Here is a 22774-nt window from a genome sequence, read left to right as displayed (position 1 = left end):
CAGCAACCCCGTCCCAAACCTCTGCATCTGCAGCTGCCTGGATGGGCGCCAGCGACCCCCACAGCCCTGGACGTCCACCCTCTGTGCTTCACTCTCCTCCGTGAAATCCAATTAAAAGGTGAAATGAATTTCAGAGTCACTGCTAGGGTCCGAGAAACGTCCGTGCGTAGTGGGGGAAAAAGGTCTGTCTGCTGGTGCCGGAGCAGCGGAGGACTGGCTCTGGTCTCGTTTTAAGCCCAGCCCCACTGAAAAGCTGCTGCTGCAGCTGCAAGGGAGCTATAAACGTACCATGCAATAATGTTATCGCTTTGATGGATGCTGTAAAGGCTTTGAATGCCTTTTTTTTTTTCCTTTTATGCTGTGGCCTTGTACCTTGTAGCCTCTCTTGCTATAATGTGCTGGTTTCTTTTGTAACACAAATCCTGCCCCCTCCTCTCTCCCTGTCTCTTTTTAATGGGCATAATACCTTCCTTCACTGCCCCTTTCCTGGAAGAAGAAAGAAATTATCTACCATTTGAGGAAAAAAAGCCTTTCTCCTCTGCTTTTCTTTCTCCCAGGGCAGGTTTATGTCTCTCCAACATTGATTGGCATGGAGGTGACCAGAAAGGAGCTCCAGTGGAGGCTGCTCAAGTGCCTGGAGCAATTCTCTTGGAGAGAGACTGGCCTTGTGGAGACTGCAGGCTCCTTGGTCCTCTGGAGGAGAGGGAAACTTCGTCATGCTGAAAATCATTGGTTTTGGCATTTTCTTCCTCAGAAATAGTTTCCCTTTTGACAGTGTTATGATTTGGACAGTCCACTTGAATGCACTGCTCATGTCTTGGACCCTCCAAGGCGCTGGCATGAGAGCTTGGGAGAGCACCACGGTGATGTGATCTTGATTTGCCATTTTGGGAGCACTCTGCGAGTGGCTGGACTGGCTGATGCAATGGATCCTTTCCCAGAAGGATCCCCCTCCGTCCTCTTTCCCTTCTCAGCAGCTTTCCTCCAGCCCTCCCTCCTCTGTGTGCCTGCAGACTGTGGAGCTTGCTGCTGCCAGCTAGGATGGAGGCCAAAAGCACAGAGCAGGGTGCAAAGCAATTAGGTTCACAGGAGAAAAGGTCCCTGAAGGCTGTTAAAGTTGCAGGCACAGCCTCTGGCTGGGGGGGTTGCTATGCCATGGAGTGCCAGAGGCTGGGAGGTTCCTCTGGGGAAAGTCACACTCTACACCTGTCCTGGCCTTTCTGCACCTTTTCCACAAATGTCTGCTCCTGGCCACTGCTACAGATAGTTGCCAAGCTGGATGCCCACCAGTCTGGTGAAGCATGGTCCTTCTTATGTCCTGCTCTCCTGCAGCTTTCTAATTTTGTTCACCCTCCTTCTTCTGCCTCTCTGGTGTTTCCCTGCTGGGATGGCTGCTTCTCTTTCCCACTCTGCTCTGGCCCTGTTCTCGCCTTATATGATTTGTTTCAGCGTTCAGCCCTTGCTTGGCTTTGGCTCTGGGTGACTCATTCTCTGCGCCTTGCCTCAGTCTCAACTCTTGGCTGTCTCTTGGACATCTGCTCTGTGCTGCATCATTCAAACGTAGCCTGTCTGAAAAACGAAGCCCTGCTCCGTCCCCTGACACAACCCCTTTGCAGTAAAAACATGCCTTCCCTGGAGAGCTGAGGCTTCTCCAAGGGCACGGTGGGCTCCCCGGTGGATAGCGTCAACAGCAAGGCATCGGTACAGCCTGCTCCTCCCATCCCCAGCCTAAAGGTAAATTTATCTCCCAGTCAGTCCCAACCATGTTTGTTTCATCAACCAGGTGCCCTGGAGACGTCCAATTCCTCAGGGGCACTGAGTGCAGGAGGATGCACTTGTACCCATAAGGATGGAGTAAGAGTGTATTTTCTTTTAGTCTTACTTCCAAGTTTGCTTCCACAATAGGGCTTTGGAGGAAGATGTACCTGGTCAGTAAGGGTATAAAATCTAGCAAAAGTAGAAGGTTGAGATTCATGTCAGTATCATTAGACTAGATGAAACTTGATGAATGTGTCCTTTTTCTTCCCTTCTCTCCTTAAATGAATTCAGACCAGGCCAATGTTTCCTTCTTGGTGAAGGATTTCTGAGGTTCTGACTCCATGGAAAGTTTGACTGGCACGGGTGTGCGGCCAATTTTTGAAAACAGCATTTGTTGAGGGTTTGCTCAGTGCTTGGAATATAAAACTGAACTAAACATATACATTCCGTTGCTGTGCTAAGAGTAAGGGCTTTATGTGTATACTGTCCAAACACACAGAAAGGACTCTGCTGGTCAAACCAACTGGCCAAATTAAATACAAAGACGTGCACTTGAGAAACTCCTGTGCATATTTGCAGTTGAAGAACATCTGTGCTGTGAAGAGACAAAACCCAGGTGCATTTCCGAGTGAAGACTTCCACAGCTTCTTAATGTCAACAATAATAAGCCATTTTATAGGTGCTTTTCACCTTGAAGCGCCTGCAGATACTTTGTAGATCTGTGTGTACATACCAACATTTGCCCAGCAATGAAGGGGAAGCTCTGGCGTGGGATGCAGCAGCCGTTCTGCGTTTATCTACCTACAGTGCCCTTGGGCACCTTCTCCTCCTTTCCGAGCCCTGCATTGCCACACAGTGAGGTTAACTCTCTCAAACTTCCCCCTCCAGCCTCCTACCCCTACATTTCTCTAAGCTTTCACCATATCCCTCCTTGCATCCCTTGCTCCCAGTCTCGCCCTTCTGTGCTGAGTTTCTTGTGCCTGGACAGACCTCCCTGCTCTCTCCTGTGCATGCACTATTCCTCTTCCTTGGCAGTCCTCTGCAAAACTGTCCTGCTGACGCACTCCCCCCTTCCTTCCTTTCCTCCATACTCCTCCGCGCTTGAACTTTTAACTTTCGGTTGAATTTGCATGCCATGCCTGTTTCAGCTTGCATGCCGCCTGGGACAGCAAAGATGTTTTATCTGCAGTGACAAATTACTGCATAAAGTTACAGTGCTACATGAAAAGAACAGCCACCCTAATGGTATTGCAACCTGATGGCTGCGATATGCCAGGGAGAAGAAGGTTGAAGAAAACAAAGGTCAGTGCTGATATATTAAGGTCTGAAAGCAAAGACACACGCTTAAAAGGTTTCCTTATCAAATGCTTTGCCACTAGACACTTTATGAGATCATCTCTTGATTCCCAGAGACTCCTGTTATAGGCAGAGGAAGGACAAAATCCCTTACACCTCAGAGGTGGCCAGAGCATACTGATCTTAAGAGCCATCTAGCAAATCTCCATGGGACTGAGGTTCCCAGCTTTCAATTATACCAGGGGTACAATTTAAATTGTCTCAAGTGAGGACTCCAATGCCATGTGCCTAACCTCACCCAGTCCCTACCACCTGTTCCTCTGCCATGCCTGTTCACTTTAATTTTTGCTTTGGGACTGGTCTTTGAATTTTCAGATGATTTTACAAGAGTGAGTGCTCCATGGAGTCCTGGGCAGCTGGCAAGCAACCTGCCCTGAGCTGCTGCTCATAATCTACTTCACATTTGGAAATCCCAGTTTTCCACCCTTCTCCATTGCCTTTGTCCCAAGCTTCATCTCTAGCTCTTCAATGCAGAGAGTCATTTATGATGAGCTCATGTAGCACCTCACACCTCCTTCCACCCTGGGCATGACCAGAGCTGATCTCAGTATAGCAGGCAGCTTAGAGCCTTTGGCCTGTTGCCCCATAGATGCGGTGGATAGTCTGACACATGTGGCATGTGTACATTAGAAACAGGCTTGAGATTGTTGTCACCAATTTCCACAAAAAAACAGGCTGGAAAGTAGCCAGGGGACAGTACCAGGCCTTGGCTGTGAGTACTTCTAGTCAGCAAAACAAGGAGAACCAGATAACTTTGACAGCTCATAGGTGACTGAATACCATCAGCGTGAAACTTTAGGTTGCTGCATGAGGTAGGCACGTGAGGGTGGTGAAAAATAGGACTGAAAGGGACCTTCTGTATCATTTTGCCCAATTCCCTGGTGTTTGAGGTAGCTATGGTATCTGTAAAGAACTGCCTCACCTCTGCGTTAAAACAAGCTGGGATTTTTTTCATGATAAAACCTCCTGGAAGGCAATCCCAGAAATGCATTTCTTGGATAGTCAAGACCATCTTCTAATTTCCAGCTGAAATGTAGTCCTCACAAAATTATAGGCACTTGTTCTTGAGCCAGCACTGCCCTTTCACTCAAATGGCTCTTCTCTCTTCCTGGTACTTCCCTCTGGGGTATTTGTAAGCAACAAATATATCTTTCCCAGCCTGCATTTCGCTAAACTCAAGAAACCAAGTTCATTTAGTCTCTTCTTGTATATGAAGGGTCTTCCCTCCCCTGGTCATCCGAGGAGAGAAAGGTGCAGAAAAGGCAATTTTAAATTAATTCATCTTTTATATGGACATACAATACTCTATACTTCTACGATGGCGTTAAAATCTTGCTAGTTCTATTAGAAATCTCTCATCTGACATGTCTTGGGTTCACATTTGTCTTTCTCACATCTGCATGCTATTGCCAGCTTATAGTCATTTGATCGGCTAGAGTGCTCAGGTCTTTCTCCTCCTCTGTCACTTCCAACTGATGAGCTCCCAGCTGGTAGCAGAAATTCTCGTTATTACTCCCTCAGGGCATGACCTTGCATTTTGTACTATTAAATTTGATTCCATCTCTATTGCTTCTGTCCCTTTTTCGTAGGAAAACTGCTCTGATTAGTCACTGCATAATGCCTTAGAGACCTAAAGACATATACACTATATTTTTATTTTTAGAAACCGTTTGCTGTTTCAGTATTTTCATTCAGTGAATGATGCTGATGTCTCTCTGTATTACCACATATTTCTAACAGAAACTCCAGGCTGATGTGGAGAAGGGCAGGGGGAAATTGCCTCCCAGATGAAATATGTGGCAAGAACAGATATATTTCCAAACGGTTTCAAGGAAATAATTTTTTAAGTTACTTGTCACTTGGCTGCATGAAATGATCAGACACACTGTCCAATCAACAGCAAACCAGAAATGTACAGGTATGAAAATGTCCTGTTTTACCTAACTATTTTTTCCAAAGTGATCCATCATTGCTGTGAGTGAATTTACTGCGTCTTGCTGCTGGGACGCAGCTCTTGTCTGCAGAGCTGTCACAGTGATGGCTCCCAGCACTTTGGTTTTTAACCATTACAACTATTTTTATGATGTTCTAAGTACTTCAGAAACAACTGTCTTTATTGCTTAGTTATTGCGCTCAATTACTGTGGCAGTGGGCAGCTTATGAAGATCTGCGATGGTGATGAGAATTCATTTATTCTAACCTCTCTTTCACAATTACAAATAATGCAATGTGGAGATCATTTTACCCAAAGAAGGTCTGATGTAATTCAAAACAACCCCCCCATCCTTAAGATGCTGTAGCAGCTCTGAAGAGCATCTGCCGCTGCTTTGTAAGGAGACACCTTTGCGTGCTAAGGAAAATTGCCACCGCAAGAGCTATTTTATGGAAAAGCGTATTTCAGAAAACAGCTGGGGAGAGGTGCACACAACAGTACTGCAGAATTGTATTTCCCATGTCTAAATTGTCTGGTGTATGTTTGTGAGGTGTTTCACAGTGCTGTGGGCTCTTTACTGGCTTTATAGGTGTTCGAGCAGCACCTAAAGCAATGGGACTTCCTGCCCTGAGAGGACCTCTGCAAAGTCCATCTCTGCAAATGAGTATTGGGGTTACTTTGGCTGATGGTAAACCAGAAAAGGCTGATGCATGTAGGGAGCTGCAGTACTGACATGGTACTAAAATCAAAGGTGGTTTCAATTTGTTCTCACTTATGCAAATGGGGCACATCCCAGAGGTACATGACAACTTGCCATGGTGTCTTCAGATGGACAAAATTCAGTTCTCATGAAATAACCAAATTTTCTTTCCACACTGTACTCTGCGTGTGCTCTGCGGATCCCCTGTGAGGATGGGGTGTCTGAGGAGAGGACTCCCGCTGTGTGCCCGTGATACAGGCTTTGGTAGAACCTCAGCACCCTGCTCAAAGCAGCAGAAGGGTAGGATCTCTGTGCGCCCTTTCAAGCTGCGCATCATGGGTTTTTGCTAGCAAAGACTGTATTTCCTGCCTTGTCCAGACATGCTAACGAGGCGCTCATGACATCTGACAGGGCCTACCTATGGAGACGTGAAAGAAAACAGCAGAGGGAGAGGGAAGGCGAAGCATCATTTTGGAAGCACAAGAACTTCTGAAACATTAATCTGGTGAATAACTCGCTGCCAACAGAATTTCACTAAACCACTGATCTGAATCATGTCACAGATGGCATCGTCTTCCAAAGTGTTAGCAAAACACAGGGCTCCACCTTCAGTGGCCATGCGTCGTTATTTCTGATCCAGCACAACAACAAGCTTGTGAAAAACAGAGCTTGTAATAACTGCAGCTCAGGAAAAAAAAAAAAAAAGGACAACCTGTTTGGGATCTGAATAGCTGGTTTGCAGAAGGAGAATTGCCCATTTTGCTCAGTGCAGCAGTGAAGATGGGCTCATAGGATAAAGAGCACCACATGCTCCAATAGACTGTGAGGTACGCTTTGATGCCTTTTTATAAGTGTAAAAATCTCAAGTGGCATTTCTGAGTGAAAGGTGAAAGTGCTAGGCTTGATAAAGTAGGACCAGTGATAACACAAGTGGAAGGAGGAGGAAGAGACTGCATGTCAGCCAAGATCCTCGGTTTATGTTATGGCTGCAGGAAGAATTTAGGCTTGAAACATTGTTTTAAATATTAAAACCAGTGTAACCTGATGCCAGGATGGAAAAATAATAGTGCTCTTGGGCATGTGATCTCTGGTACCAGCAGCTGCATCTCTGTTATCTCAGCCTAAAGTCTTTCTGGCACCTGAATTTGGGTGCCCATCCCGGCCACGTCTCAGTTTTTCAGTAAGAAGAGGTCCCCACCTCCCCACACGTGATTTCCATGCAGGAGGACATGCTGGCTCCAGGAGCTGTGGTTGCTTTGAGTGGGCACGCACCTGAGACACTCTCCAGGCAGCTCTAAAATATAAGCCCCTCTCCTGGGTGCCTGGGGTCTGGCAGCCTGTTCTCAGCTGGAGTTTCACAGGAAGCAGAGCTGAGATGTCCAGTGCCCTGGTTTCCCAAAGAGAGACAGGCCTCCCGAGGATGCCACTACCTGTCTCCTGGGCTTTACCCTGGCATCTGTCCCACACCTACCACTGAGAAGTCTGTACAAAAGATGGACAGCTTCTGTGAGACATGTTTCCCTCAGACACCCCAGCACAACAATGCTAAAAGAACATTATTGAGGATTGCGAAAGCAAGCCCTCCACAAGCAGGACAGCAAAGGAGGAGAGACAGAATAATTATTGCCTTGTGCAGTCTTATTTTGGGCTCTATGAGCATTTGGCTCGGCTGCTATTTTAGTCCCTGGAGCCCTGCCTCAGTGCAGCTATGGAGAGACTGAACAGCAGAACATCAGGAAGTATGAGGCTATTGCCAGTTGACCTGGACTCCTGTCATTGGAGAACCTGGAAGGTGGTTAGTCACTGAGGTGGAGACTGAAGGAAGAGACTGTCTCATCGGCAAGACTCCAGAGTGCTGTCCCAGAGAGCTGGATTTTCTCCCTGCCTCCGCTGCTGTGTGCCTGTGGGATATCATGGACATTACTTCAACCAGGCGTTCGCAGGTATTCACTGCCTCTGTGTGCTCTTGTTTCCCAGTGCCCATCTTGAAGTCCTAGGGGTGTGCTGATCTCTGCAGTGGTAGAGATCAGTGACAGCCCTGCTCTGAACCTTGAACGCTCTACTAATGTGCTGATCCCTGGGTAGGCAGAGCTAGGCAGCTCAGAGAGGGTATCAGAAACAGCTGCCTCTTCCCATCAGATGGTGAGCTGGTGATAATAAATGCAGGAGTTGCTGTAAGCACTTCATCATTATAATGGTGTTAGAGAAGAACCTAAGAGGAAATTAATAGGGCCAGAGTAACCGGATTTGAATAGCGTGTAGTACAAAAGGCTGAGGAACCCATCAGCCCGAGGCAAGACCTCTCTCCTACAGAAGATGTCAGCCCAGCCAGTTAAAGTCAGGCAGCGTTAGAAGAAACTGAATATAATGCCAACCTGCATAATAGACACTGCTACCACCTATCACAGTAATGAGATTTCATGAAGAAAAGCCCATCTTGGTGGCTTCCGGAAGGATTTCCTTTAGTAGACAGCTGGGCACATGGGCTGATTAAACACAGATACAAGTTTGAGCAACTGGAACAGCCTATTATGTTTTACTGTACCCAGGCAGTTCTAGCTAAAAAAGATGCAGCAAACACATCCAGTCCATTTTTAGTTTGTCTCTGAATGTACAAACCCTGTGAGATAACTAACCATTTAGTCCCTGCAACAAGCACAGTGCAGCACAAGACCCTTAGCAGTCCTTCCATGGGAATGGGCGCCCTACTCAGTCCCCAGGGGTGGGAATGGCATCTTGCAGCCTCTGCCATGACACAGCAAGAGGCAGGATGCATAGACTTGCTGTCACCGCATCATGTAGGCTGATGGAGAAAAGCAGGACAATGACACTCTGGGTTAGAACACAGGAGCTGCCACGGTGCTTCTTCTGTATCAGAGGAGAACATGGAAGCAGGATTTGGCCATGAGTCCCTCCACACTTGGCTCTGCAGGCAGTACAGCTGTGATGCTTCATGGCTGGCCAGAGCTGCAGGCACAGCCTTGTCCCTCCCAGAAATACATTGGTGAGGTTCTTATACCTTTTTGCTGGTTTGAAAATCAGCTGCTGCCAGTCTCAGTTAAGGAACTGCCAGCTGGAGTTGGGGTTATGCTTGTGATTTTGATCTGCGATTGCCTGGTGACTTGTCAAAAGCAGTGAGGCTCATCATGGAAGGAGATGGAGTGAAACCTTGCTGACACTGGGCTTGTAGGCAGGGAGCCCCTCAGACCTCGTTTCCCCCCACATAAAGATTTTATTTTTCTCAGAGTCATCTGGGTCCCAGTTCCCTTCCTCAGGACCCCCCTGCCTTCTTGACAAATGACATCACTTCTCAGCAAAAGAGTGGCTTCCAGCACCAAGCTTTTTGAAAAAGTTTTACAATCTAATGAGACAATGTAGTGAAAAGAAGGTGACAGGGCAACTAAGTGAAGGGCTGCCAAAGGCAGGGAAGGCTTAGACTTCTCTCCTTGTGAATCTTTATAAAGCTGGGACTGAGGCAAGGCCATGATTCCTTAAATCACCCAATGCCTTGGAAGCCACTGACAGGCTCACAGCATAGGCATAATCTCTTTCTGATGTTCTTATTACCATCATCAGTCCTACTAACCAAGCAATGATAGAAAAACGCATCATTTAAGGAACAGTGTCCACTGTCCATTTTTACACAACCTGGTTTTAATTACACTCAAAGGTTCTAATGATAAATTAGGGCCTAGTCAGTGTTCTTTGAAGTCAACAAAAAGATTCCTGTTGACTCGAGTGGGTGTTGGCTGCAGGAGGAAAACTCATTTGCTATGATCCCGTACAGGACTCCATTAAGGGATGGCTTTGCTTTCATGAGAAGATCATTGGTGTCAGAGCCAGCAGAACTGAGAGTTCATGGCTGTCAAAATCTGCAGCATGGATTTATCAAAGCTGCCATGCTGTGGTGTTCCCATTCATGTCTGATCTATAGACGAGTTGCTTATTGGTCCAGAACTCTCACCACTTTCTCACACACCATCCTGTCCCATTCCTCAGGAATTGCCCTTCTAGGACTACTGCTTTCATAGTTGTAAAATGGGATCAGGTCATCAACTCAGGCATCAGCTCAGAATCTGGCCTCTTTTATTTTTTTTTAATTTTTTTTTTCTTCATCGAGAAGGAACTGAAATCCACACTAATTTTTAAAACTGGCAAAGCTATCAAATCTGATTCAATTAGGCTCTTTCCACTCCTTGCACATTCCTGAAATAAAGCTGCTGTTATTGGAGTTTAGCTGACGATGCTTTTGTGCAAGAAAGGAAAGGCTCCAGTTGGTTTTTCTGTAACTGAAGCCATATGGAACTGAAACTTGTTGAATCAATAATGAAACATGTCTGTGTCACAGAGCAGTTTGGATTCCAAGACATACAATGGACTGTTTTCAAAGCCATGTTGCTGGTTAAAACTACATTTTTAAAAATCAACAAATAATTTAGGGACTCAGCTCTTTAGGAGGATATGGTCTAGTTGATTGCCTGAGAAAGTTTTAAAAAATCCCCTAACCAGCCCTAGGTTCTCTGTTGACTTGTTTTCATAATACATTTAACTACACTGTGGCAAATGCTTACGAGCCACTTATGCAAGTTGCTTAAGAAATGTAAAGAGACAGGAAGGCCAAAAATTATTTCAGCCTCCTGATTTCTCATCCATCCTTCCCAACATATGCACAGTAGCTGCACTGAGAAGCAGGTGAGTTGCTAATGCAGATTAAGTTGTCATTTGAGGAGGTACTGCAATTAATCCACTCAGTAACACTCGAACAAAGAAATATTTCTGTGACACATCAGTGTTTCCAGATTTGGAAAGGACTTGACAAATGCCTAACTGAACCTGCACAGCAGGTGAACTGTGGTGAAGAAAAGAGTGCACAGCTTCCACAGGAGGGCATGGAATATCTAAGGGGGTAAATAACCTACTTGCTCAGTGGTAGTATTTGTTTTATTTTATTTAGGTGCTTGGCAGTGATGGAGGAGGTTGGAGGATGTCAGAGGTGCTTCAGCAAAGCTTGCTGGTGACTAGAGGTTTCTTCACAGTCACATACCATGCCTGTAGCCACCTGAAGCCTATCTATATTACAATATGAGGTATTCCCCTTCGTTTTGGTTCTTGGCCTCGGTGTTACATGGCTTAGTAATGCAAACGTAAAATAGCATTTTGTGGAACTCAAAAAGCTCTGGTAATTCTTTGCAGAAAGCTGAACTTTTCTGAATTTCCTTTCTTGGTAGTGCTGGGCTAGGTCTGCTATGAGAATATCTCATTTCATAATCTCTTGGTTCCTGCTGGCCCTGGGTACAAGATAAGCATGAGACCCCCATGTTTTCCAATCACAAGGAGCACTGCGTGGTGGTGGGCTCCGGTGCTGGGAGCTCAGGTTTCCTCCCCAGGGACTGCAGGAGCAGATGCCTGCAGCTCCGTTTTAGCTGGGTTTTCTTTCTTTCCTCTCTGATTCTGTGTCGGATAATTAAGGACTGAAAGGCTTCCTTAAATGCAGCCTTGGGAATCATATTTTACTGCAGACAGTGTACCCTGTTATCAGTTATTGTATTATAATAGGGCCTAAAAATCCAACGCACATATGATCCTTTCTCAGAAAGGCTTAGTATTGAAATGTATTAACCATGGAGGGAGATGAGGACACCTGTGGTGATGGTGCACAGTGCCATGTAAATCGAGATAACTTGAGCCAGCAAGTGGTGGAAAGAGGCAGGCACTGGTGGCAAATTGCTCAGATCCCAGTTCAGTGCCGCCAGTGCAAAATTTGAGTCCTGTAGCAAGGGAACGGAAAAGTCACATGGGACAAAAACATTACTAACCAAAATAGCTGACATCATCCACAGTTTTATGGGAACCTGCCTGTTGATAGGGGTATATATCAATTTCCTGGTGTGGATTTTCCATAGTAATTTATCACTCCAGCAAAAATAAAAACCCCAACAAAACCCAAACAAATGAAGTGAAAAAAAACAGAAGAGTGCAATGTCTCATAATAAGCTCTCTCTGTTGTGGCAGCAGCTGCAGTTTCTCCTCTCAGATTTCTGTTATTACTCAGAAAGAATCACCAGCTGCTTAGGAAATATTCCAGAAAGATTCATTGAGAAGTTCCTAGTTGTTTTTCAGATACTAATCTGACAGAAGTAATGTCTTCAACGAAGGGACTGGCTCTCCTGTTTTTTGTCTGCTCCTCATAAATTAGTGGCTTCTGATAAAATGGTTATCTAAAAGGAAACAACAGCAGGAAGAATCCAGACATAACAGGTCCAGGTGATAGGAGACCAGTACATTTCTTATGTCACAGAAGGGGTGTGGGAATTGCTTAGGATATTTTAGTGATCACTTTTGGATCTCTTTAAAAACTTTTGCTCAACCAAACTGCTTTATAAGTGGGTGTATCTGGAGGCAACACCCACAAGCGGGATCATTTGGAAGAGACCAAACACAGGCTCCTCTAGAAGCAGCAGACCTCCAGGACATATTAAATGTGGAGTTATTTCTGTGTTGTCATTGTGTTCTGTGCTGTAGGGCTGGAGTGTGCTGCCATCAGAGTCCATCTGGGGAAGCTGCCAGGGTGGAGCTCAGTGGGACAGTCCAGATCAGCGTCCCTGAGCAGACACTCCCATTGCTAAACTTTGCTGTGTCTTCTTTTAACTGGGATGCTCGCTCGACAAGAGTGTTTCTCCCCATAATGAGGATGGCTAACGAGAGTCAGAACTGATGCCTGAGCCCAGTCGGGGAGCTGGTACCTGGTGGTTGTTCAACAGGTGAGGCGGGGTAGAGGTGAGCAATTGTGTCAAAGCTCGGAGTTCCCCAAACTGTGGCTGGAAGCTGTCACCTTGAGCCTCTCCCCTGCCCTTGGCCCCTGGTTGTAAAATGAATCACATTTCCAGGTCTCTGGTGCATGATGGCACAATTCAAACGTCATCTTTTGAATGATGTTTGCCCATCATTCAAAATCAAAGCCTGTTTGCCCTTCCCCTGTCCTTCCATGTCACGGGCAGCCCTGCCTCTGAGCGCACTCCAGGCAAAATCCAAAGCTCCTGTTGGCATCCAGAAGTGGAGACATGGGTCTTCACAGAGCCAGCATGGAGCCCCCAATGCTCTCAAGACCATCAATCTTGCTGCATGGAGAATAAAATGCAAAAGTTGCTTCGTCCTCTTCTGCTGTCACTAGTGGGTAGAGGAAAAAAGAACAACAACAAAAAAAAAAGATTAAAGATTAAACCTGGGTAAAAGCAGTTTGGATCTGTGATATCTGGTGCTGCAAAACACTGCCCACTGAAGTATACAAGCTCTCAGCAATGTGGAAGAGATAATTGGAGGTTAATAGAGCTTTTAATGCTGGCTGCCTGGCCAATTATTTCTATGGAGAAAATCCTGACTCTTTCCCTTTATTGGAGTGGGTTCATGATCATCTATATAAAAGAAAACTGTATTCTGAGAACACATACACATTTGCATACGGATGGTGTTCTCTTGAAAATTATTTGAATAAAAATAAAAGAAGAATGAAAACAGGAGTTTTCACTCAAGGGAAAAGTTAATGAACTCACTTCTCTTTCTTTCACTCCCTGATTAAATATTATGTTACCATTTTATCTTTGTGCATGAAGAGTAAAGTCCTATTCTGTATTTTGCCAGCTTCATTCATGAAGCTTTGTGTTATTTTTAGTGCAATAAAAAAATTAAAAATTACTCTCTCCACATGAGAAGCAGAATGGAGAAGAGCAGTAATTCCCTGCAGTATGGAGGAAAGAGAAAGTGAAAGATGAGACATCCTCTTTTGTTTATTTGAATAGGCATGAGATGTGCTCCAACATGTGCTGACAGGAGCAGTCAGAGACCAGCTACAGAAGCTCAACAAGAAATGCAAAAGGCATTACCTGGTATTTAAGATATCAGTGAGACTTTCCTTTCTGAAGAGTGTTTTAACACTCATTATTTCTGAGAGCCTGTGGGCTCAGTAGCAGATTGTACTGATGTTTTAAAGCTGACTGCTTGATCATTCGATTTCAGATCCTGTGGTTTTTCAGCGCTAAATGGATCTCAGTGGATTTTCAGTTACATGAGCTGAGCACCACTGGACTTGTTGTTCCGCAATGATCAGGTAGCTCAGCTGAGCTGGTGTTACTCACATGGGGCACCACCTTCTTTTAGATGGCAGGAGAAGTATTTGCAACATTCAGACAAATAAGTCCAGATTCATATGCCAGAACATGATTGGCTTGGCATTTTATTAACACATCAGAAGGCTATTGCCGTGGATTTGTCACTCTCTGGACATACGAAATTTGCTAGGAATCCCTGTCTGTGACAGCAACAGAAAACCAGCTCTGTATGAAAAGCTACTTCATGGGGAGTTCCCATCACCTGCTAAATATGGCTGGGTTTCAAATGTTCTTGAGAATGAATATTATTGCTTTTAATCTAGAAACGGATGCAGGGTTTTATAGAGGCTTAATGCCTGAATGGCTTGCAGTCTTGTTCAATCAGCTGTTGAGATATAAGCAGAGACAACATGGAATCACAGAAGAGATATCCACGTGCAAATTTTGTAAACCACAATGTTTTCTGGGGGAAGAAATGTAAATTCCAAGTGAGAATGAAAAACAAACGAACATGAGAATGGGAAAAGGAGATTTAACATTCAGAAGTTGACCCCTCCATCTAGGGATTTAATCTGTGCTGCTGTTACTGGCCCATTGCTCTAGGTAGCAGGAGCAAGGCTTCTAGCTGCCAGTCAACCATTTTCTTTCTGATAATTATTCACATTGCTGTAGAAACGGAAATTACCTCTATTTTCTCACTTCCCAATTGAAAACTGTAATTGCAGCTGCTCTCTCCTCCTTGTTTGGAAGTTTTACATGCAGAGAGTCATCAGCCAGGCTTGCCTTAAATCAAATCTTCCCATGCAGCCTGGGTGATAATCTAGCAAGCACAGCAGCTGCCTAGTCTCAGCAAGGAGAAAAGCAACACATTTCTCCAGCCACTGGTTAGGGAATTCCTGCTAAAAGATAGGACCTATGCTTCGCCTGATGCCTTTATAAAAACAGGAGTCAGTTTTCTGAGGGCTTTCACAGATATTGCTAATCATCTTAAATTGAAACGGGGTGTCCAAAACCAGCATGTAAATCCCCATAACGCACCTTCAATTTCTGTCTCCAAGGCTACCCAGCTGCCGTGATCCCCCGTGACAAGCTCTGGAAATGCCGTGATACTTCCCTTTCACACCAGTCCTTCCCCGCTCTTCAATCCCCCTCGCTCTTGGGTCATCTTATTTGGGTGAGACATCTCTCCACAGCGTTGCTGCCATGGTGGTGGGTAAAGAGCTGGTGTGAAAGCCCATGGGAAGTCTGAATGGTGGGGAATGCACAGACTCTCAGCCCTTCCACCAATGGGGAAAGGCTGATTTCCTTGGGGGTACAAGAAAGTAGCCAGAGCCCCAATGCAAACCTGCCCAGTTGTACTCACTCATCTGTGCAGAGGCTGGATCAGAGGTCTCTTTGAAACAATGCTAACAGTATTTATTCGTACTGTTTTTACCAAACCTTCTTATTCTGCTACAAAACATGCAATTCATGAATAACAGCAACCATCCCCAGTCACAGAAGTGTATTTTGAAGGACACAGTATGTGTAGCCTTATTGGACATTTTCCAGTGACTTTATATGCACACTGCTTTCTCACAAAGTGCCAAAATCTGCCCTCTTCTGAAGTCTCTTGGGTCTAAATTAGCGAGAATTTTATGTATCGTGATTTGAATCTGAATGTGTTTCCTTGCTTGCAGTCCCTGCATTCACAGAGCAAGCAAAGAGACTTTGTGCTCTAGTTTACCTTGTGATAGTATTTTTTTCATCTGTCCTGGTGAACCACATGATCAGCAGGCACATTTGCTGCCTTGCCAATACAGGAGCACCTTCTAGAAGTGAACATCCTCAAGGATGCAAGATTTGCAAAGGCACAGTTGTGTGGAGCAATGTCCTAGCAGACTGCAGGAGCCCCCAGCTGATGGTTCATCTGAAGGTCTGGGATGAGATACAGCTTCTCTGAGAAAGTTAGCATCTGAGTTGCTTCCCTGACCATTATCCAAGACTCAGAGATGAACTGCTGGATGAGCTGATGAGCCTTTTGTACTGCAGATATCCTCAAAACGCTGCAGGGTCAAGAGCAAAGTGCCAAACTGGAATCAATGAGGCCTTATGTAGACACTCAAGAATAACAAGCCAACCAGTGGATTTGCAGGCAGTCTGTAACAGCTTGTTATCTGATGTCCCCTGGGCACAAATACTGAGACATCTGCAGTTTTTGACCCATTTTTTTTTTTCTCTGCTGGCTCAATAACTAGTTAGCTGGTCATCCGATGCGAAAACAAAACAGCGGGAAGAAGACAGCAAATTGCAATAGACAGGAGATGCTGGACAATTAGGATGCCAAAAGGACTGGAAATAAAATAAGTACACATGTTGCTTTGCTCTCCTTTATTATTTGTGCATCAAGCTCTCAGAGTTTGTTTCTGGAACTCAATTAAAAACAGAGGTTTCAGTTTGCCAGTTGTCATTGAACTTTCATGTTGGTTTTATTTTGCATGTATTTTGCATCTCTAATACCTTCACTTGGCACTCCGAGCTAGAAATGAACCTGAAAATCACACACTGAGACTTCACTGGCTTTGCCTGATCTTTGTCTGAGAACACAAAGCCTTCTTCATATCATCTCCTCTGGTTCCATTGAGGGGAGGGAAGACCCCCCAGAAGACTGATTTCTGGATCATCCTTTGGACTGAGATCTCTGTTCCTTGGGATGCAGTGTCTGCACTGACTCCTATCATGCCTTTTTCCTGTTCCTAGGCTCTCACTAATAAATACTGCGCCCAGATTGTCAGATGGGGTCATGATCACCAGCCCCAGCCTAATCTCTTAATTAACTCCTGTTAATGTAAATGCACTTGAAAAGATTCTTTTAGTCACAGCGGTCAAGAAATTAGAAGTCTTCTCTTGAAGAGACAGCGAGTTTCTTCTTTCATGGTTCGGTACAGTGACAACGCTGTCTTACTGTAAGAGAAGGATTTGCGACATCCTATGGTGCTCACTTCTCATCCCTGGATTATAGATTATATTAAATCAACTCAGGATAATAGGTGACAGCTTAATGTATGCTATGTGTAGCATTTCAGTCTTGCACAGGCATAGGCCTTCTGGCTTCTTGTTTCTGTAATTTCCATGTCTCATAATAGCCTGAAGTAAAGGTTGGGTTACGCACCTTGTGTAGAAGAAGGTAACAATATGTGAGGTTCTGGGACCAGCCAGAGAAATGCACTATTACTGATTCTGATTTAATCTGATTTATCCTCATCGCATGGATGTCCTACTCCTTGCAATCAAGGTCAGAAAAAGATTTGAGCGTGTTTCTGATGTGGGAAGACAGCAGTCCCACAGGTAAAAAACACAAAGAAGAGCTAATCTGAGATTGACCTTAGTTAAAAAAAGCAAGCTCCCCAAATGGAGTGTAACTGGACTGTATCAACAGAGTGAATTTGGAGCAGGGCAAGAATTGTACCTGCTCATGTTACAAGCAGAGACTGCCCCCTCCTTCGTGACTTCAATTTTGCCTAGGAGAATCCATATAAAAACAAACAAGTGCCAACAGAAATGTTTCTATTGTTTTCATTCTCTGTTTCTAATGAAAACTGTTCCTTTAAAACAGAGCAATATCCTCCCCTATGATTTTTGCAGTCACAACGCAGAAAGAGAGAAAACCTGAAAGCAAAATTGACTCCTTTTGATTTTTCCTAGTTCAAGAGAGGAGACATGCCAGTGGGAAAGAGAACAAAAATCGTTCCGAGTAAATCTGGATTTTAAACTGCCTCTAATGATCAACAGCAATCATACAAATATTTATTTCTGGTTTTATGGTTTATCTGTGTTTAAGCTGACAGCAGATCTTTAATTTGATATTTGGTCTTCCTTACATAAAAATATGTATCTTTTAGATTGTTTCTTTAATTATTCACTTCTGTAGGAGCTTAGACAGCAAGTTGTTGGGGGATAATTTGAGCGTGTTTCTGCCTTAGCAGTGTTCACTAATTCTTCGGTAGCTGATGCTCACTTTGGTACTAGAGATCAAGTCCTGTTTGCACTGAAGTTGACAGGAAAATGTCCAATAATTTGAATAGGGTGTTGATTTTGTCCTTACTGGCTATGCCATAGTGGGAGCTGCCATAACATCTAATGACGAATCTTCAATACCTATCTAGTGCTTTGAAGTGCAGCCTCTCATATTGGGCAGTAAGCATTCACAATTTCAACCAAAAAGCAGCAGAGGGACTGCAGCCTTGCTACTGGCAGTGGAAAACAGAGGCATGAAGTAGGAGAACGTCTCATTTATTGCATAGCAGGTTGGATAACTTTTTTGCATGTGGTTTGCTCATGTGGTGTCAGTGACATGGATGTGCAAACCCACAACCATGCACAGATCTCTGCAACCTGCTTGTTTCCTCATTATTATAGCTCTAACCTGTAGACCAACACACAGGCAGGGATCTAGAGATATGCTGCTAAATCTATACGTATGCACAGAAATATTGCGATACATGGTTTTTTCTTCTCATGTGTTTAGTGCTCAATAATTCCATGAAATTCAACATGTGCTCAGGATGTAATATAAAGCAGCTGTATATGAGTGTTTAAGTAGTTAGGAACCAAACTTCAGGCAGCCAGATTTGAAAAATGTAGTCAGTCTTCAAATGATGTGCTCTATTGAAAGGGGTCTACTCTAAAAACGTTCATGAAGTTTGAGAGTTTATGATGTAAAGAAACATGTAGCATGAGGTGTGTGCTTCCTACTTTTCCTGGATTTCATTATGCCTTCCTGCCTCACAGAACAGCTGTAACATTAAACCCATTGAAATCTGTAAAGTGCTTAGAGATCCACTGAAGAGAGGCAGCGGAGAAGTAAAAGGTACTCAATTTTCATAGCTATTATATCAGGCAAGATAGTTTCCAGAGTGTCTTCATAATAAATAAGAATAAATAATTGCAAGTGTAGAATTTGTTCTGTGCTCATTAATACGTATCTTTTGGGCTGTGGTTGAGGAGGACCTCCTTTGAGAAAGTGAAGGGTAGATTTGAACATTTGAATTCATATTTCAGTATCTTTCTTAGGACCATGGCTTGAAGCATTGGGGTGTGCTTTCCTAGTGCATGAACAGTATCCAGGTCTGCTGGCATTTGAATAATAGTGGCAAATAGTTTGTTTGACCATTTTCTCCTGTCAAATTTCTACTAGATTTTCAAGTAAATCATTCACCAATATTATTTCCTCATGATTTGGTTAGCTCAATAGCCAGCTGAACAATATTCATCAAATAAATTACTCACTTTTTTCCCATCAATCTGCAAATAATTTATTCACAAATACTTTTTTACATGAGGCAGCCAGCTCTAGCCAGGACAAATCAAGGTAATTTCCTACTCTTTTGATCAAATGCCAGTAGGACTTTATCTTGGACAGCTCAATAGAGACAGGTTTTAATGCATAATACATAATGGGTAAGCTCAGTTTTTCACAGTTCTTTGTGAGCACTCTGCTGTTGCCCATATTTCTGTTCAACTACTAAGAGAGAAATGACAGGAGGACATATATTTTCCATCCAGGTACGCTCACAAGCATTTCACAAAAATGACTGTACACCTTTGAGGGCATAGGGCTCATGTCAGTCACAACAATGATGGGGCAGCCCCTTGTCTGGAACATGGAAACTGTTTAATAGAGCAAGGTGAAATTTAACAAGAGTTAAGAAGAGGAAGCAGAGATGAGTGTTGTGCCCGCTCCGAAACACAAAGGGAACCTAGACGCAGAATGAAATCAAGCAATGTGGAATTTGGCCAGCATGCTGGGGATAACATCCCTAGCTCTTGAGAAAATGATTTTTAATGAGCAGCCAAGACACTAGATGGCAGATCCCCATGTAGATGTCTCCAGGACAACGTTTGTGCTGCCATTTCCTTTCCCCAGGGTTATCATGCAAGCAGTTTGGAAGCCACTGCCAGTGCCCTTCGGGCCCTTAGTGGCTGTCATATTGCTGATGGAGCAGTTGAGCATGGCCTTATCTGCCTGTCTGCCTGTCCCTCTCTTCTGTTGTGGAGAACTTAAGGCTGTGAGACACCAGCAGCAAGGGGCCTCATGGAGCTAAGGTGATGGGACCAGATTTCTCCCCTGTTTAAGGTTGCAGCCAGCAAACTGCACTGCACATGAGCAGCACTTTGCAGCCTCTGCCCCTAAGCAAGGTTCTGGGTCCTTGCCAGGGCAGGTCCTTCTGCCATTGTTTGGAGATGTGTGGGACTTGTGAATGCTGTTTACCCTTGCACTCCATACTATATGTGGACCTGCTATGCAGTCTTCTCACTTTTGTCCTCTGCTACTCAGGCAACAAGGTGGGGAGAACAAGAGTTGTTTATCCATGTTCGTCCAGAGAGAAACTTGGCAAAAGCTCGCAAGCGTGTGTTGGAGGAGTGGTGTAAGTAGGGAGTGGTGGCATGTGTCTTTCTTTAGGATCAGTGTGTGTTCATGCTCATGCACATATGTGCATGCATAATAATGTGTTTAATATAACACTCCATCTCGATCCTTCCCTAAGATTCTGTTGGCTATCTAGTTACCCCCAAATGAGAGATGCTTTCAACCTATGCGTAATGCAGAGATCAAGGTATGAAGAAATGTAGGCAAACATTTCTGCAGCATCATCAATAACTGAATTATATGTGGTATCTACCCAACAACAACATGCTAAACACTGAAAGTCAAATGGGATGCCCTCCTGAGAAACAAACAACTGACCACGTATTTACTCTGTATCTCATAAATAAACATGGACAAAGCACAAAAACAGGAAGATATTTGTCTTTATACTCGGAGAGAGCTTTTGACTCAGTCTGGCTCTCATAGCTTAACTATACAAAATGGAATTGGCAAGGGGGAAAAATGACATAATCACATACATGTAACAATCCATTGAAAGTAGGACACACAAAAAAAGAGAAGAAAACAGGCTTTGAAGGAAAAGGTAGACTATCACAGCCGTCAGCTGCAGGCCTGCTCTTTCTGTCATCCATGCTGGCGATTTATCAGCCTCTGAGAAATGGTTTTCAAACCAATTAAGGACCCCAAACACCTGTTTAAATTGTCATAATATTACAAAATGTATTTTGACACACCCTGTTGCAAGGCCATGCAGGGAGGAAGGAAGAACATTGGTGATGAATGGCAGGATAGAGCTGCTTTCTTGGAGAACACAGATGCAGAAAGAGACTTGGGGATTCAACATGGGTAATGGACTCCACAAGCTTTCTGTGCAGTGTGGGTCGTTAATGGTCTAATTCCATTTTTAGGTATGTGAGAAGGGGAAAACTGAACAACAACAGAGAAGTGATATTTACTCTGTGCACAGCATGTGCATATAGACAACAATGACATTGTATCCAGGGTGGGTTCCAGTGGGTCAAAAAACGCTTGGAAACATTGGAGAGTCTGAAAAATGCTGCAGTCGCTGAAACTGAATCTTACAATGTGAGGCTTCAAATAAAACAATTTATTCAGTTTAGCAAGGAGAGGTGATAGGAGCATCGTGTATAGTTACTTATCCATGAAAATGAGATGGGTGTGCAGTTTTGTAGACAAAAGCATAACAAGTTCTGATGTCTCAAAGCTGAAGTTAGACAAATTCAACCTTGAAAGAAGCAATTTCCTAGCAGCAAGGATAATTAAACATTGGAATAAAGTAGTAGGTGGATTAAGACACTTGCCATTATTTGGAGTCTTTAAGACAAAACGTGTTATATTTCAAATTCACTTTGACCCAGCTGCTGGGAAAAAATCTATGGCTTGTGTATATGGGTCAGATTAATGGGTTACGATGGCCCATTCTGTCTGGAAGTCTGACTGTATGGGAGGGAAAGTGATTATTACTAAACACAAAGTAAAATAGTGAGATGACACTTGTTGAGAACACCACACAGCACAGGTCAGGACAGCAAGGGTTTACCTGTTCTTTACATCAGTGTAACTAAAAGCAGTGGTGAAGTAGACGCCAGTACCTGGCAGTTACAGTAAAAACAATAGGGAGTTCCAAATTGAGCAGTCATAAATAAAATCTTTCCAGAGACATAATAAGAATCATCAAGTCACTGCTGTAACTTTTCAGCACTGTAATTCAAGTCCTGGATCAGTGATCCTCAGCTATCAATGTAGCACAGGCAACTGGAAGCACAGAGCAAACGGGGACTGGGGCTTCTGCAGAATCAGTGGCCTTGTGCATACAGTGAGCTTTGCATCCATGACTGCATTGCTGTGGATGTATCAGGATCACTGCAGCAAGGCTTAAGAGGCACAATGGGATATATTTTCAGGACTAGAGTTTGATGAAGGATCAGCAGTTTAGCCACATGATGGAAGATGACCAGTAAGGGTGACAGATCTTCCAACCTGTTTTTTTTTAATTTGATGTAAGGGGCATGTCTTGGTTTACAGAAGTGATGTTTTCCAGTGAGGAAAAAAAAGTGTTTGACTGCTGGCCAAAGGAGGAGGTACGAATGATCGGAAACAGGCAGCAAGAACAAACAGGCAAATGATGGTATTGTAAACATAGATGAAGACAGTCTTGTTTAGTTTGGGCTGCCCTTTCTCAGTCATGCTTGTGGATTCAGCCTCATTTGCAGTTTGGGAGCTCAGAGAACTTCAGTGTGGACAGGACTAAGTATCCTCCCGGTGCCTTGTGGCTGCAGCTTTGCAAAGAGATCTGCTGTGTGCAGGAGCTCAGGTAATTGTGTTTGGAGGGTGAAAGTTCTCCTCATCAGTTTTAGAAGGGTCTTGTTTCATGCCTATCAGGCAATACTCTCTCTCTCCTGTAAAGCATTACAGAATTAATAACAAAGTCCAACCTAAAATCCAGTCTGATAACCATGCTCGATTATGAACACAGTATGCACTTCCTGCTAGTGGGAGCAAACAACCTCGCCCACGCAAAGGCATACTCA

Source organism: Patagioenas fasciata, chromosome 1 (genome assembly GCF_037038585.1).
Source record: "Patagioenas fasciata isolate bPatFas1 chromosome 1, bPatFas1.hap1, whole genome shotgun sequence".
Lineage (NCBI taxonomy): Eukaryota > Metazoa > Chordata > Aves > Columbiformes > Columbidae > Patagioenas > Patagioenas fasciata.
The sequence above is the reverse complement of the archived record's forward strand: the minus strand, read 5'-3'. Positions refer to the sequence as shown.